Below are 15,061 nucleotides of genomic sequence, written 5' to 3'. Positions count from 1 at the left end.
TAAGCAGTCCCGGAGGCTCCTTACGCTATCCTCACACTTTTGGATTCTTCTTTCTTTCTGCTTCTCTGGTTGGGTGATTTTTTCTTCCTTGTATTCCAGATCTTTGGTTTGATTCTTGGGGTATGTCGATCTATAGTTGAGTTTCTGTATATTCTTTATTTCAGAGATTGTATGCTTAATTTCTGACTGTGAGGTCTTTGAAGGTCTCACCAAGCTCCTTGGAGGTCTCATCAAGTTTCTCAGCAGTTTTTAGAAGATTCTTGAGTAACCTTATAAATGTGATTCTGAACTCTGTGTCGTCCAGTAGTTTACTTTCCTCCATCTCTCCCATTCGTGACATGTTTCTGTGTCTCCTCCCTGTGTTGATGGAGTGGCTTTGTGTGGTAGGTAACCTATAAGCTTCCCCAATCACCTGGTTGCCTTTGGTATATCCCTTTGTGGGCTGAGTGCAAAGTCTTGGTGTAATTAAGCCTTGTTTGCTGTTGGTACTCTGGGAGGAATTGATCTCCAGGCCAGTTGTCTGTGAGGACCTGCTCTGTCTATAAAGGAAAATTGCTATGCTGGAGTCATGGTTTGTTTCAGTGGGGCTTTGGTGCTCATTGAGTCCGTCTCCCGGTTGTGAGTGGTTGAAATTGACCACTAGGAACACTGGCTTCTGGATTTCCAATGGGATTCAGTTCAGGAGCAACAGGGAGAACTAGAGTTTTCTCCTGTTTGCTTGGGTCTTGGCCGGGTTTTTTTTGTTTTTGTTTTCGTTTTTTGTTGTTTTTTTGCTGAAGCTGCAGTTTATATATGGTTAAGCTGCCTCAATACAGGCCATTCATATGTAAAAGTAACTTTGTGGTGCCTGGGCAGGTCTGTAGAATCTGCAAGCGAGGCCTCAGGGGGGGTGGGGCCTCAGAGTGGGGCAGGGTCTCAGGACATCACTAGATTGGGGCATGGCTAACAGCAATGGATGTCCCAGGCCCACGGGTCTCCAAGTCCCTGCTTTCCTGTGATCCAGCGCAGTATACAGTGATTGCTGCGTGCACCTTTGCAAGAGTCGCCCTCACTTCGGCCCTGGTGGCCCAGCTTCTCCCCGTAGGCATCTGGGTCCCCCACGTGACCCCAGAAACTGGATTTCAAAGTGATGGGGAGTTTGTTTCCTTTCGGGTTGAAAAGAAAAGCCGTTGGGAGCGGCCAGGCCCGGAGCAGCCGGGTCTGGTGCGTCCAGGCCCGGAGCAGTGGCTGCCAGGCTGGGAGCGGACAGGCCCGGTGCTGCCGGGACCGGAGCAACCGGGCCCAGAGCAGCCGGGTCGGGTGCGGCCAGGCCTGTAGCAGCAACAGCCAAGTCCAGAGCAACTAGGTCGGGAGCGGCAGTGACCAGACCCGGAACAGCTGGTTGTGGAACGAACCAGAGCAACAAAGGCCAGGCCCGGAGCAGCCAGGCCCGAAACAGCTCGCTCCTCGCCTGTCCCTGCCCATGGCTGTCTCTCAGACATGGCTGGAAACTTTTGGGGGAACTTGAGGGTCTGCTGAATCAAGTGATGAAGGCTTAGATCTGGATGTGTTGAGTTAGTATAGCGCTGGGGTGTTGATCTGTGAGTGCCTTGGGTGGGGCCTGGATGAGGCTGGTTGACCTATTTGGAAATGTCTTTTGTGTGAAGTGTATCATTGGGCATGTGGAGGTATTATTGATATGAGAAAATGCTAAGTAACTGATTTACTATCTGAAAAGGGATTTACTATCGGGGAAAGGGAGGGAGGAAGAGACTGAACATAAACTGTGCACCTATGGATGAGGACAATGGGGGATGGGGAGGGGGCAGAGGGTGGGGTGGGAACCTGGTGGAGGGGGGAAGAAATGAGGAACCTTTGTAATAATATGAACAATAAAGATTGATTAAAAAAATAAATTTTAAAAAAATCACAAAAAAAAAAAAAAGAAAAGAAAAGCCCAGTCACCCGCCACCAGCCCGATTCGTGTGCTTCCATACCTAGGCTCCTCAGCTTTTCAGTGCTTGCGCTCCCCTCTCTTTCAGCCAGCCTTCCTATGGTTTTGGATGATGGATGTCCTTTGTATGAGTTTTAATTTTTTAAAATTGTTGTGCAAGCGTCAGACAAGCTGTTCACCTATGCCACCATCTTGGTCTTCTCCCCTGTTGACTCATTCTTGAATTGCCCCCTCTTAAGATCAAATTGCACCCCCTGTGGGGTATGTGCTGCACCTTGGGAACCACTGGGCTTGACACTTTTCCTCTCTGAGCTTCATTTCTGAATACATATGCATATACCATAGGAATTGTAATCTCTTCTCTGGCTACCTCATTGGGTTGTCACGAGGAGGTTCTGAGTTAATAAACCTAGAAATGTTTCATCAAGTAATTTATGTCTAAACAGAAAGGGATTGTTATTTTTAAGCCCATGGGTACCCTAGCAGGTAGCAGGTGCTGATTAGGGGAGGAGGGCATGATTGTTTCTTGGGACTGTAGCTATGGAAGCTTTGCAGAGGGTTCTGCAGGCCTCAGAGGGGTGGGCTCTGGCCAGCAGCCTGACAGTGGTGGTCATCCCTGGAGGTTTGGCGTGGATGAGGGGAGTGGGGGAAGGTATGGTTAGGGGGCGTTAGGAGGGCAGCTAGGCCGAAGGAGGAGTAACTGTCAAACCTCCCCACTGTGCGCCATTCTTTAAATTGTATGTGGCTGTCTGGCAGCTGTACCTGCTCAGAGCAGGGCTTTAATCTCCGGAGCAGGGTGGGGGCCGGGCCAGGGCGGAGCCAGGCAGGCTAGGAGGGCGGCTTTAGCCGCACCCCAGGTGAGGTTCAGCATGCTTCCACTGTGTGTGTGTGTATGTGTGTGTGTGTGTGTGTGTGTGTGTGTGTGTGTGTGTGTGGTGGGAAGGGGGGGAAGGTGGCCTGACCCGGAGGGGCACTCAGGCCTGCCTCCAACCAGGTCTGGAGTTGTAGGGAGGAGAGGTGTGCCCAGCCTCAGCAGAGGCGCCAGGCAGTGGTGGGCCCCCGGGCCCCAGGTGCCTCAGGGGCGCTGACGGGTGATTGCCTGCGTGCTATTGTTGTGGCCCCCTCTGGCAGGGATGGTGGGAGAAGAGTTGAAGATCGGGCTGCAGCTACCCCGAGGCTGGGTCTTCTCCCCATTAGGTCAGCCTCCAGGGCCCCCTAGGGGATGCAGGGGCTGGGTAGGGTGTCCATGCAGGGGGATTGGAAGAGTTCCCCATGGCCCTTCCTCTTCCTTCTTTGCAGTTCAGGCTCCTGTCAGGTAGTCTCCTCATACCCCCGGGAACTTGGCTCCAGCCATCAGCCCCCTGTTGCATGCGCATCAATCTGCAAATTGGTTGTTATGGGAACACCTTAATAGCAATTAGCATATTACCTCTTTATATGTATAAATATCCTTCTCTCGCCAGTTCGAATATGTAACTCCATGAAGACAAAGATCTTTATCTGCTTTGTTCATTAGACTATCTCAAGCACTTAGCACAGTGTCTAGTCTATAGTAGGTACTAAGTGATAATTATTAGAATGGGGCGGGGGGGGGGGGGGGAGAGAAAGGAATGTTATCCCTAGTAACAGAATGAGAATCTGAGTCCACAATTTTGTACAACACGGGCATTTTTCCTTTAGACCAGGGATCAGCAAACTTTTTCTTAAAGGGCCAGGTAGTAAATAGTACAGGTTTATGGATTATGTGAACTCTGTTGTAACTACTCAATGCTGCCTTTGGACCTCCAGAGCAGCCAGAAACAAATAGGCATGCCTGTGTTCCAATAAAACTATTTGTGAAAATTGCCGAAACCGGTTTGGTTCAATGGATAGAGCGTCGGCCTGCGGACTGAAAGGTCCCAGGTTCGATTCCAGTCAAGGGCATGTACCATGGTTGTGGGCACATCCCCAGTAGGGGGTGTGCAAGAGGCAGCTGATTGATGATTCTCTCTCATCGATGTTTCTTACTCTCTATCCCTCTTTCTTCCTCTCTGTAAAAAATCAATAAAATATATATATTTAAAAAAAACTATTTGTGAAAATAAACAGGTGGCCAATAGGTACTTCACTGATTTAGGCAAATATATATCAGGGTAAATCATGGGTAAATGACAGGTGAGGCTCTATCCACTCATTCTACCCATTTACATCGGTAAATTACAAGTGAGGCTCTATTCAGGAATTCTGCTTTTCCAAGCCAAAAATAAAAATTTAGAAAGGTGAATGCAAACTTAGCAAAATTACAGACCAGTAACTTCTCTACCTGAGACAGATTGAGCATTGCTTATTCAAAGTGGCTACTGAATAAGATGTGAATTGAGGTTAGGGGGTTGGGAGAAAGATAATCCTGTTATCAGCCACTTTCTTGCTAAGGAGACATCCAGAGCTCATGATCTGTAACTTTGGAGTATCCTCAAGAGGTTTCTTTCTTTTTTTTCTTTTTTCTTTTTTTCAGAAAACAACTGCTTTAATGATTAGGCAGAATTTCACAAAATCAGAAACCCATGATCCCCTAGAAAATGACAGATTGGTCACCGGACTTGTGCAATCAGATGCACATCCACAGCCAGACTGGTCTGCCCGGCTACTTCCCATTCTCCACATTGAACATGCGGTCCGCCAGCACCCGCTCCAGCTTCGTGGCGTCGGCAGCGAACTTGCGGATGCCGTCCGAGAGCTTCTCCACCGCTATCTGGTCCTCATTGTGCAGCCAGCGGAAGGCCTTCTCCTCCAGGTGCACCTTCTCCAGCGCGCTGGCCTGGGCCGCCTTGGCCGACACCGCGGGCGCCAGCTTGCTGCTGTCCTTGAGCAGTTCGCCCAGCAGCTTGAGCTAGATGGTGAGGAAGTCGCAGCCGGCCAGGGCCTTGATTTCGCCCGTGTTGCGGAAGGAGACGCCCATGACGATGGTCTTGTAGCCGAACTTCTTGTAGTAGTTGTAGATCTTGGTGACGCTCTTCACTCCAGGGTCCTCCTGGGGCTCGTAGGACTTCTTGTCCGTGTTGGCCACGTGCCAGTCGAGGATGCGCCCCACGAAGGGGGAGATGAGCGTGACGCCCGCCTCGGCGCAGGCCACGGCCTGGGAGAAGGAGAAGAGCAGTGTTATGTTGCAGTGGATGCCGTGGCGCTCCTCCAGCTCCTTTCCAGCCCGAATTCCTTCCTAGGTGAACGACAGCTTGATCAGGATGTGTTCCTTGCTGACCCCGACGTCCTTGTAGAGCTCGAAGAGGCGCAGGGCTCGGGCCACTATGGCGTCCTTGTCAAAGGAGAGCCTGGCATCGACTTCCGTGGACACGTGGCCTGGAATCTTCTTCAGTATTTCCGCTCCAAACAGCACGTTCGGTTGCGTTTTGAATCTGTTCTTCCTGGGACCCTCCCAGTTTCTTGCCTTAGGCGATGGCCTCCTCCACCAGCTCCTGGTGGGCGGGCATCTGCGCCAAAGTAAGGATCAGGGACGGGTTGTTGGTGGCATCCTGAGGCTTGTACTGGTCAATGGCGTGGAAGTCGCCCGTGTCGGCCACCACGGTGGTGAACTGCTTGAGCTGGTCCAGGGCGCTCTCCATCCTCTGCTGCTTCACCGGGGAGCCCGACATGGCGAGACAGGGAGGCAGCGCAGCGGCCCACAATCTCAAGAGGTTTCTAATATGCAGAATGATCTACCTCTGAAGCCTCTTGTCTCCATGCCATTAAGTTCTTTGGCACTGATGATGTATTTCCCATGGCAAGGAAACCATTTTTATATTTGTCAGTAAGTTTTAAAGTCAGGGGATTGATGCAGTTGGTTATGACAATACCTGGTCATCTCTTGCCATCTAGACTAGTGATTCTTGGTCAGTGGCATTTTTCCCCCCAGTGAACATGTGACAAAGTCTGGAGATGTTTTGGGTTGTCACAACTGGAGTGAGGGGTGCTACTGGCATCAGGTGAACAGAGGCCAAGGATATGGCTAAGCATCCTACAAAGCTCTGAGTTACCCCCATAACAAAGAATTATGCAGACCAAAATGTCAGGTAGTGCTGAGGTTGGGAAACTTATCTAGACTATTCTGCTGGACTTTGAATATACCTTGTACTTCACTGCCAAGCCAGTATTTCTTTTCTTTTCTTTTTTTTTTAAATATATTTTTTTGATTTTATACAGAGAGGAAGGGAGAGAGATAGAGAGTTAGAAACATCGATGAGAAAGAGTCATCGATCAGCTGCCTCTTGCACACCCCCTACTGGGGATATGCCCGCAACCAAGGTACATGCCCTTGACCAGAATCGAACCCGGGACCCTTCAGTCCCCAAGCCGACGCTCTATCCATTGAGCCAAACCGGTCCCGGCCAAGCCAGTATTTCTAAACTAGTGAATTTATCCATCATTGCCAAGCTTCAGTATCTCCTCATTGCTTGAAAGATCAAGTCTTCTTATACTGGTGTTTAGATCCTGAGGGATTTGCCCACTTACAAATCCATTCTCCAGCAGGAATTCTGCTTTTTCAAGCTTTCATTTGGCACCACCCTCCACACCACCATCCTTTTACAGATGTTCCCTTCAAAATGCACATCTTGTGAGAATCCTTCCTACACATCTCCTACCCAAATCTTACTCACTCTTTGAAATGCACATGTGCTGCACATGCCTCTGCCACTAAGCCAGTCTATACCATTCCCTTTTGTCTTTACTATGAGCTCACCTGCCTTACACTGTTATATAGCTACTAGAGGCCTGGTGCACAAAATTTGTGCACAGTTGGGGGGGGGGGTTGTTGTCCCTCAGCCCAGTCTGTACCCTCTCCAATTTTTGGACCCCTAGAGGGATGTCCAACTGCCCCTCTCACAATCCAGGACTGCTGGCTCCCAACTGCTCACCTGCCTGCCTGCCTTATTGCCCCTAACCACTTCTGCCTGCCAGCCTGATCACTCCTTAACCACTCCCCTGCCAGCCTGATTGACATCTAACTGCTCCCCTGACAGCCCAATTGCCCCTAACTGCCCTCCCCTGCCAGCCTGGTCACCCCTAACTGCTCCTCCTCTCCCCCCTGCAGGCCTGGTCCTCTGAACTTCCCTGCCCTGCACGTCTAGTCCCTCCCAACTGCCCTCCCCTGCCAGCCTGGTCCCCCCAACTGCCTTTCCCTGCAAGCCTGGTCACTCCCAACTGCCCTCCACTCAGGCCTGGTCCCCACTCCTCCCCAATTGCCTTCCCTTGCAGGCCTTATCCCTCCTAACTGCCCTCCCCTGCTGGCCATCTTGTGGTGGCCATATAGTATCCACATGGGGAAGCCATCTTTGACCCCATGGGACAGCCATCTTGTGTGTTGGAGTGATGGTCAATTTGCACATTACTCTTTCATTAGATAGGATTCCTTTTACATTGTCTTTTCAATAAGTTCCCCGAAGGAGTCATATTGTATTTCTGGCCTGTTAGTCGCAGTTTCCACAACATGAGGCATGCAAATTATATTGTTATATTGAGAGTCAAATGAGATCAGTGTGAAAGCACCTCCACCTCGTATAGAACCTGGTACCCAGTTAAGTGCTCAGAAAAGTATAATATTTCTATAGAAGCAAACATTCTAGAAGCCATAGAAAGTGCTTAATGAATCTCTTAAATACAGTAGTTACATACTGGAGAGAGTGTGCATTCGGACTACCTTACTATTTGGAGCTGAGAGCAATGAAAACCTTCCATTAGAAATCCTACACCAATGAACACACCTTCATGCTAGAGTAAATCCAGGAGCCTGGGTGTCACATTTCCTCAAAGTGTGCTTATGCAAACATTTCTGCATTTGACACGTTAATGCACCCCAATAAAGTCAACTAAAACTTTAAAAGTAAATATTTTCCTTTTTAAGTTTGGGGACCAAGATAGGATTTCCAACTTGTAAATTTTTTCAGATAAAGTTATCTGAAAGTTGTACTACTAACTAACATCACTATCATTTTATGAAAAATAACCAAAGGAAAGACATAAAATAAAAATAAAAAGAAGTTGCCTCGCTGGTGTGGCTCAGTGCTTGAGCATTATCCTATGAACCAGGAGGTCACGGTTCACTTCCTGGTCAGGACACATGCCCTGGTTTCAGGCTTAATTCCCAGTAGGGGGCATGCAGGAGGCAGCCTATCAATGTGTCTCTCTCATCACTGATGTTTCTCTATCTATCTATCTATCTATCTATTTCTATCTCTCTTTTTCTCCTTTTATCTTCTCTCTCTAAAATAAATTAAGTCATATTTTTTAAAAAACCAGTTGTTAACGGAAAAAAAACTATTGAAACCTGTAAAGAATTTTTGTGAGTTTATTTGAGCCAAACTGTCAACATATGCTGAGAAGCACAACCTCAACGGACTGAGATAATGCTCCAGAGAATGCAGGGTTACATCTATATTTATACTTTGCAATCAAAGGAAAGGGACGTAGGTGGGTTACATGAAATTCATTGGTGACAGATTAGGGAGGTGGGACAGAACAAAACGGGGAAACCTCTGGGATAGGGTAAAAGGTGAAATGATGAACATGTGCTTCTTTTACAGAGATGGATACAGGATACATTAATGTAATTAACAGTCAACAATTAACTTGATAACAATAACAATGAGTGAATGTCTTGAGGCCATTTGTTGTGCCCTGAGGAAGTCAGGGTAAAAAGGAAGTTACAAGTTACCCAGACATCTCACAGTTGTCTTAGAAGCAAAAAGGCAAATGGGCTCAGTAAAGAAGATCTAAGTTGATCTTTGTCAGGTGAAATATTAATCTAGGACATGACCACCCACTATAACCTGTTTGTAGTTAGATATTTAATTTTCAAACCATCTTTTGTGGTTGTTTTAAGTCTCTGAGTTTGCAAGACTGCCACGCAAGCCTCCCCTGAGCTTGTCAGGTTAGCATGTGGCTCTTTTCATTCACACAGTTAATAAACAGCTTGATAATGACACTTTGCCCACTCTGACCCAATTTAGAAGGCTGCCAATAGGATAAGACATAAGTATGCTACACTCTGCTTTCTGGGGTCACAGCTGTGTCTTCCCTAAGAGCTTTTTCTATCAGCCACTGGAGGAAAGTCTGATGTGAGAAGTCAATACCAGTGCCATGAGGGCCTGGCTTTCAGAGCCTTGTTTCAGGTCCTGTGAGAGAAGTGAGTGGGGCATGGTATACTGAGCAGCCCAGTTTTGGCTTTGGGCCAGGCACTGAGTAGCAAACAAGAAGGAACACATTCCAGGAAGGCAAAAAGCCCTTCCAATGTGAAGGCCCAGGCAAGAAGAGCCTGCTGGGTACTAGATGCTCTTTGGCTCTGTGGAGGTCAGGCACACAGAAGGATGGATTCAGGTTTCTGGATTACCATTTCAGAGGCTTCCCCACTGACAAATCAGATGTAACTCTTAAACTGGAATCCTCTCTGCCCTGGGGTCCAGTGCCTTATCTCTATCTGAAGGAAGAGGGGAAAAGTGTTGTTACTGTTACGCCCAGACTTCGTGATCCCCAAGGACCACCAGGGAGCCGAGTCCGATGCAATAAACAAAAGAGCCTTCTCCATGCTAGCATGGCCCCCCCCCCCCCCCCCCACTCATGCCGGCAGCATGGCGGAAGAGTGCGAATTTCTCCCAGTCCAGGGGTTTTGAGGGCTAGGGATAACTCCTCCCTGCGGGGCGGAGTTGGGAGCTCATCCTCGCCCCGCCCTGCCCTCTCATTCCCCCCTTGTCTAATGTGCCTAGTCAAATCATTGACTCAGCCTACTTCCTTTCAGCATAAACAACAAATACAGTTATCAAGACCCTTAGTACCACAGTTCCCATCAGTATTGTCCTCACTGAAGTCCAGTTCCCCTCCTGCAGGCACCAGTTCTCCTCCTGGCCTGTAGTTGCCAGGATCCAGGCCATGCAGGAGCTGGGAGTCATGTAGTCAGGTCTGGGTGCCATCTACTTCAACAGCAGTGGGCGTGCTCAGGATAACAGTGCAGCATCCCTTTGAGTCCTTGGGCAGTGAATTTCTTTACCCACATTGAGTTCCGGGGCTACAGGGTCTGCGGTGGGCACTGGCAGTGCATCTGGAACAAGCAAACTGCAGAGCCTGTAAGGACTTGAGCAAGAAAATGGTTACCATACATGATCCCCTCCCAAAAAGGGGAAACTTGTCCCAGTAAGGGGTACACCTGGCCCTCAAGAGGGCAAAGGACAGGGGGTTGGTCCAATTTTCACCGATTCTAAGACACATTTAGTTAAACCCCCTTCCTCCCTAGTCCCACCTACTTGTCCTAAGGCTAGAGCCATACTCTGAGATACCTTAGCTACCAAGGTGGGGCCGTTATCTGACAGTGGGGTATACCTCAACCTAATCTGAAGTGTCTATAAAATCTAGACCTTAATGCTGGTGGTTTAATCTGTGAAATCCACCTACCAATGCTCTCCTGGGGAGGTTCCCTGGGACCTGAATTCCCAGGGGGGATCCCCTTACCTTGCTTAGCATTTACCTGTGCACAGACAGTACTTCTAGCAACTCTGCCTCACAGAAGTTCAGAAGTTGGTGACACTTAACCTGGTGTCACCGGGCAACTCTGACCTAGAGCCTCTGGGACCAACAGTCTTGTCATCTGGAGGGTCCATCAACCATCTGGTCCTTCAGTGGCTTGCTTCTGTTCAGCCAATTCCTTCTGGCTGCAGTTGGTAACCCTCTTTCCTCTGTGGATGGCACAGTGTCTCCATCAAAGGGCCTGGATTAAGGCCAAAAGTTCTGGAACTGTGCCCAAATGGTGTGGTCCAAGGTGACTACCACTGCCCCTGCATATCAGGTCCCATCCTAAACTTTTGTGATGAAGTCTACTTAAACCTATAAAGTAGATACACATGACTGAAACTAAAAATGATTCCCAAAGTTTAAACAAAATACAAGATGCAGGTACAAGCCCAAATTCAACAACAATGGCATATGAGAAAAGCAAAACAAAACAAATCAAATATAAAAGTTTTATGTTACATTAAACATTACTTCAGAAAAATTGACTTAAAATAATTTTTTAAGTGTAAGCATTACATACTTTTTCATCTGACAAATGAGAATAAATCGACCCTTGAGATCTTTGATCATTACTGCTTATTCTTAACACATATAATACAGTTTAGCCTGCCATATTCTAGGCATCTAGTTACTGCAATTAACTTTTCCTAATTCAATTTATACTTTGAGCTTTTAAAGCTGGCAAGTCAAATATATTTGGCATTTTTTTAGATTAATAACATTACATTTCTAATACATCCTGCTTATTTAGGGTAAAGTTTCAGCAACAAATCTAATCATACAGTTTTTTCAGATCTCAAAAATTTTTTTTCTGAAGTTCAAACAAAGCACTGAATAATCTCTTTGTAGGAGAGCTAATAGTCTTGCGCTCTCCGGCCTCCCCTAGACCTCTCCACACCAGAGGCAGTTTACTAGGATTTAAGACAATGTCAGGAAATCATAGGTCAATCACAATTCATACTTAAGTAGCTATATGACTCTGCTTAGTTGATACCAATGACAAGGAAGAGGAACCATTGTAAGCAAGGCCATCTGGGCTGCTACACCACCAATCACCTGCTGCTGGAGCAGCATTTCAAATGCAAATGAACACATTCTTTACCTGAAGCCTCTCAGCCATTATCATCTAGTTTCTGCCTCAAGGCTGGGAATTTCAAAAGCTGCTTACAATGACTTGGGAAACTAGTTTTAATTTATCTCCCGGTTATCTTCACCATTTTTAAAGCTCATTCTGTACACAGAAAAGTTTTAAGCACAGCCCAAAACTATGCGCACTCGTTTTGAACTGGCCTTTTCACTTTACTGAGCACAGAGATTCGCCCTTGAGCTCTTCTCCAGTACCCGATGTCGCCAGGGACCAGATGCCTCCATGCCGGCCCAGGCCACCAGAGCCCAGGCCCCAGGAGCGAGGCTGCTGCCACTGCAGCCCCAGCCACGCTACTCAGGCGGCCCCCAGAGAGAAAGCACGGGTCGCCCCAGCGGCTTCCCGGCTCCACTTCCCCTTCTCTGGGCAGCCAGCAAATTAACCCAGGTGCCTGCTCCCCGAGCCAGGCCACCACTGCCCAGCCGCGCTCCAACGCGCAGACTGAGCCCTGCGGGAGCACCCCCTCCGACCCAACGCCGCCAGGGGGCCCCGCACCACCACGCCGGCCAACTTCGCCGGCTCCATCCTGGGGCGCCATGTCGCCCACAGATACCAAACTCAGACCTGGGAAAGGCTCACTTTCCGCAGGTGAGGTAACGGCTCACGCCGCTCACCTCGTCCTGGAGAGGATTCATTCCTCTCCCCATGAGGGTCCCTCTAGGGCCCTCCAGGGAGGTCAGAACGTCTTCTGATCCTCCTGCCCGTGGCCTTCCTGGTGCGTCCACCAGGCGTTTTCGGGCACCAATTCCATGAGGGGTTTTACGTCCCTCCAGAGCGCTCACACACCTACCGCGGTCAGTCAGACTCTCTGGATTGGGGTCCCTCATGGTCCTGGGTGGGGATTCCGGACGAGTTCCCCCATATGTTACGCCCAGACTTCGTGATCCCCAAGGACCACCAGGGAGCCGAGTCCGATGCAATAAACAAAAGAGCCTTCTCCATGCTAGCATGGGCCCCCCCACTCATGCCGGCAGCATGGCAGAAGAGCGTGAATTTCTCCCAGTCCAGGGGTTTTGAGGGCTAGGGATAACTCCGCCCTGCGGGGTGGAGTTGGGAGCTCATCCTCGCCCCGCCCTGCCCTCTCAGTTACCTCCTGAAATCATACTCTGCAGGAGTCAGGTTTCTGTAATTCTGTGTCCTGAGTAAAAGGAGAGGCTACTGAAAATGAGGGCAGGTCTGGGTCAAAACCCAAGATTCTGTGCCCCTAAGAAGAGAAGCTGAGTTCTCACCCCTGTGGACTCTGTATCCCCAAACACAAACATTCACATTGGTTTTTCATCCAGGCCAGTGCTGACTTCCTACAGGCCTGACCTGCAGAAGGCCTGGAGGGTCCTTAGGAATGCTTTCCTTTCAGAATTGCCTTGGGCCTTCCTCTGGGCTGCACAAGAGAAAAAACTAAAGGGGTCAGGAAAGAAATGGTCACGTAAGCCTGTCGGATAGGCAGTGCAAGGGACTTGGACTAAGCCTGGGCTCGTTTTCACCCCAAAAGGGGACAGAAGGAGTGTTTCTTTAAGAAGAATGAAGTCTGTCCCTCACCACCTGGACTCCAGTTCCTGTTGGACTTTGCTGCCACCTAGTGGCTTAGTTGCATTTCTTCCCCTCACACGTAGACCAGGCCTGTCTTATCTTTCTTTGCCTTATATCATCCTCTGATTCTGTGGCCCAGGAGCTAGGAGAGCAGAGCAGCACAGATTCACGACCTCACTCAGCTTGATAAGTGTCCTAATGCCATGACCAACAGGTAGGAGGGCCAGGGCTGGAATGGCTGGGCACATGGGTGGAGACAGTGAGGATGGGAGCTGCAAGATGCAGTTTTCCCCAGCTCTCCTCATTCTTGAATGCCCTTTTCATTAGAACTCCTGCTTCTTCCATTACCCTTCCTCATACCTGGCTAAAGCACATGTTGCAAAACTGAAGCTCCTGCATTATTATTATTAAACTTTTCCTTTTGTCTGTGTTTGCCACAACTTTTTAAAGCAGAATGTGATGAGCACTGCACTTCTATTCACAAAACTTGTTCTGAGTTACTTTCAAACAGCTTTACAACATGGCTTTACAACATGCCTAAGTAGCTTATATTTCTGCTATGCTGCACAATCCTTTTCTTTGGAGACAAAACCTATGGACAGTTACTACCCTGTTTCCCCGAAAATAAGACAGTGTCTTATATTAATTTTTGCTCCCAAAGATGCACTAGGTCTTATTCTCAGGGGGTGTCTTATTTTTCCATGAAGAAGAATACAGTACACATTTATTGTTAAATGAAAATAAAGGAAATTTATTACCTGTATACGGTACAGTAGTACAGTAGTTGTCAACTTATAGGTTTCCTTCTGAGTGAAATATAAGGCATCCCCCCGAAAATAAGGCCCACTCTCCCCCCCACCCCCCCAGGCTCTGTCTCAGAATGAAAATTAATTTACCATAAACTCGTCGCTAGGGCCACCCCGACTGGCGTCTAGCAACCAGTGATGTTATGCGGAGTCCTGACGTCACTGCTGTGTGGAGGCGGAGGAGGTCGGAGTGAACAGTGAGTGCAGGGCGGGAGAGAGGAGACTTTCGCAGATGCATGTAGAAGAACAGGAGGATTAGAGCAGATGGGATGCAACGAAGGTGGTGAGTGCTGGTCTGTCTCTGGTGACACTACCTGATGCTCGCAGCCGCCCTCATGATGACTGAAGGTTCCCAGATCCAGGCCCCAGCAAGCCCAGTGACAGTCCCCAGGCAGGCCCCAGGGGGTAAAGGTCTGATAAAGGGGTAGGGGGGATGTCTGGTGAAGGCGTTCAGTGGCACAGGGGTTGGGGGAGGGGGATCACTTAAAATGACACAGGAGGATCAGAGGGGGCAATCAAAATGACACAGGAAGATCAAAAGGGATTACTAAAATGGTAATCCCCCTCTGATTCTCCTGTGTCATTTTGATTCCCCCTTCTGATCCCCCCCTGTAAGCTGGTTCTAAAAACCTGGCTTTTTGTCTGAGTTCAAAAATTGTAGGAGCTTTGTAAACAGGTACTTCAGATCACTCATTGGAGGAAGGAGAAGAGTTGGGGGAAGAGGAGGGATCTGAAATGTTTTCCTTCATAGTCAGTCCCAGCACAACAGCAGCATCAGAAACCAGGGGGCCCATTGATGGAACCTTAGCACCCAAGGCATTCTTCTTGGAAGAGTGGGGACAAAGGCCAAGTGGATGTTACCTGCATAGGAGAGATGCCTAGATCAGAGAAAGGGCTTTGAAGGTAGTTAAGTAGGTCACTGAAGCCTCCCACTATCCTCCATAAAGTGGGTCAGGTGGGATCTGTGTACCCCACATATTCTGCCCAATCTTGTTGGGGCCATGAAGCCAGCTTATCAAGGTTAGGGCCAATTTAGCCAAGGTAACAAGCAGCCTGGCTATAGGTTTTGGTCCCAGTCTTTAGCCCTGAATCCCAGAGGCATTGGGAAGATAAAAGGCA

The 15,061-nt window shown here is 48.6% G+C and overlaps 1 pseudogene across 1 annotated transcript; it reads right to left on the bottom strand.

Moving 5' to 3' along the window:
• Positions 1-4,444: 4,444 nt before the first annotated feature.
• Positions 4,445-5,730, bottom strand: LOC311629748 (transaldolase-like; annotated as a pseudogene). The gene has a single exon. The product of its transcript is annotated as a transaldolase-like (transcript).
• Positions 5,731-15,061: the final 9,331 nt, after the last annotated feature.

This window comes from Pipistrellus hanaki, assembly GCF_964339955.1.
Source record: "Pipistrellus hanaki genome assembly, chromosome: 1".
Classification (NCBI taxonomy): domain Eukaryota; kingdom Metazoa; phylum Chordata; class Mammalia; order Chiroptera; family Vespertilionidae; genus Pipistrellus; species Pipistrellus hanaki.
This window is presented reverse-complemented; position numbering and strand designations above follow the sequence as displayed.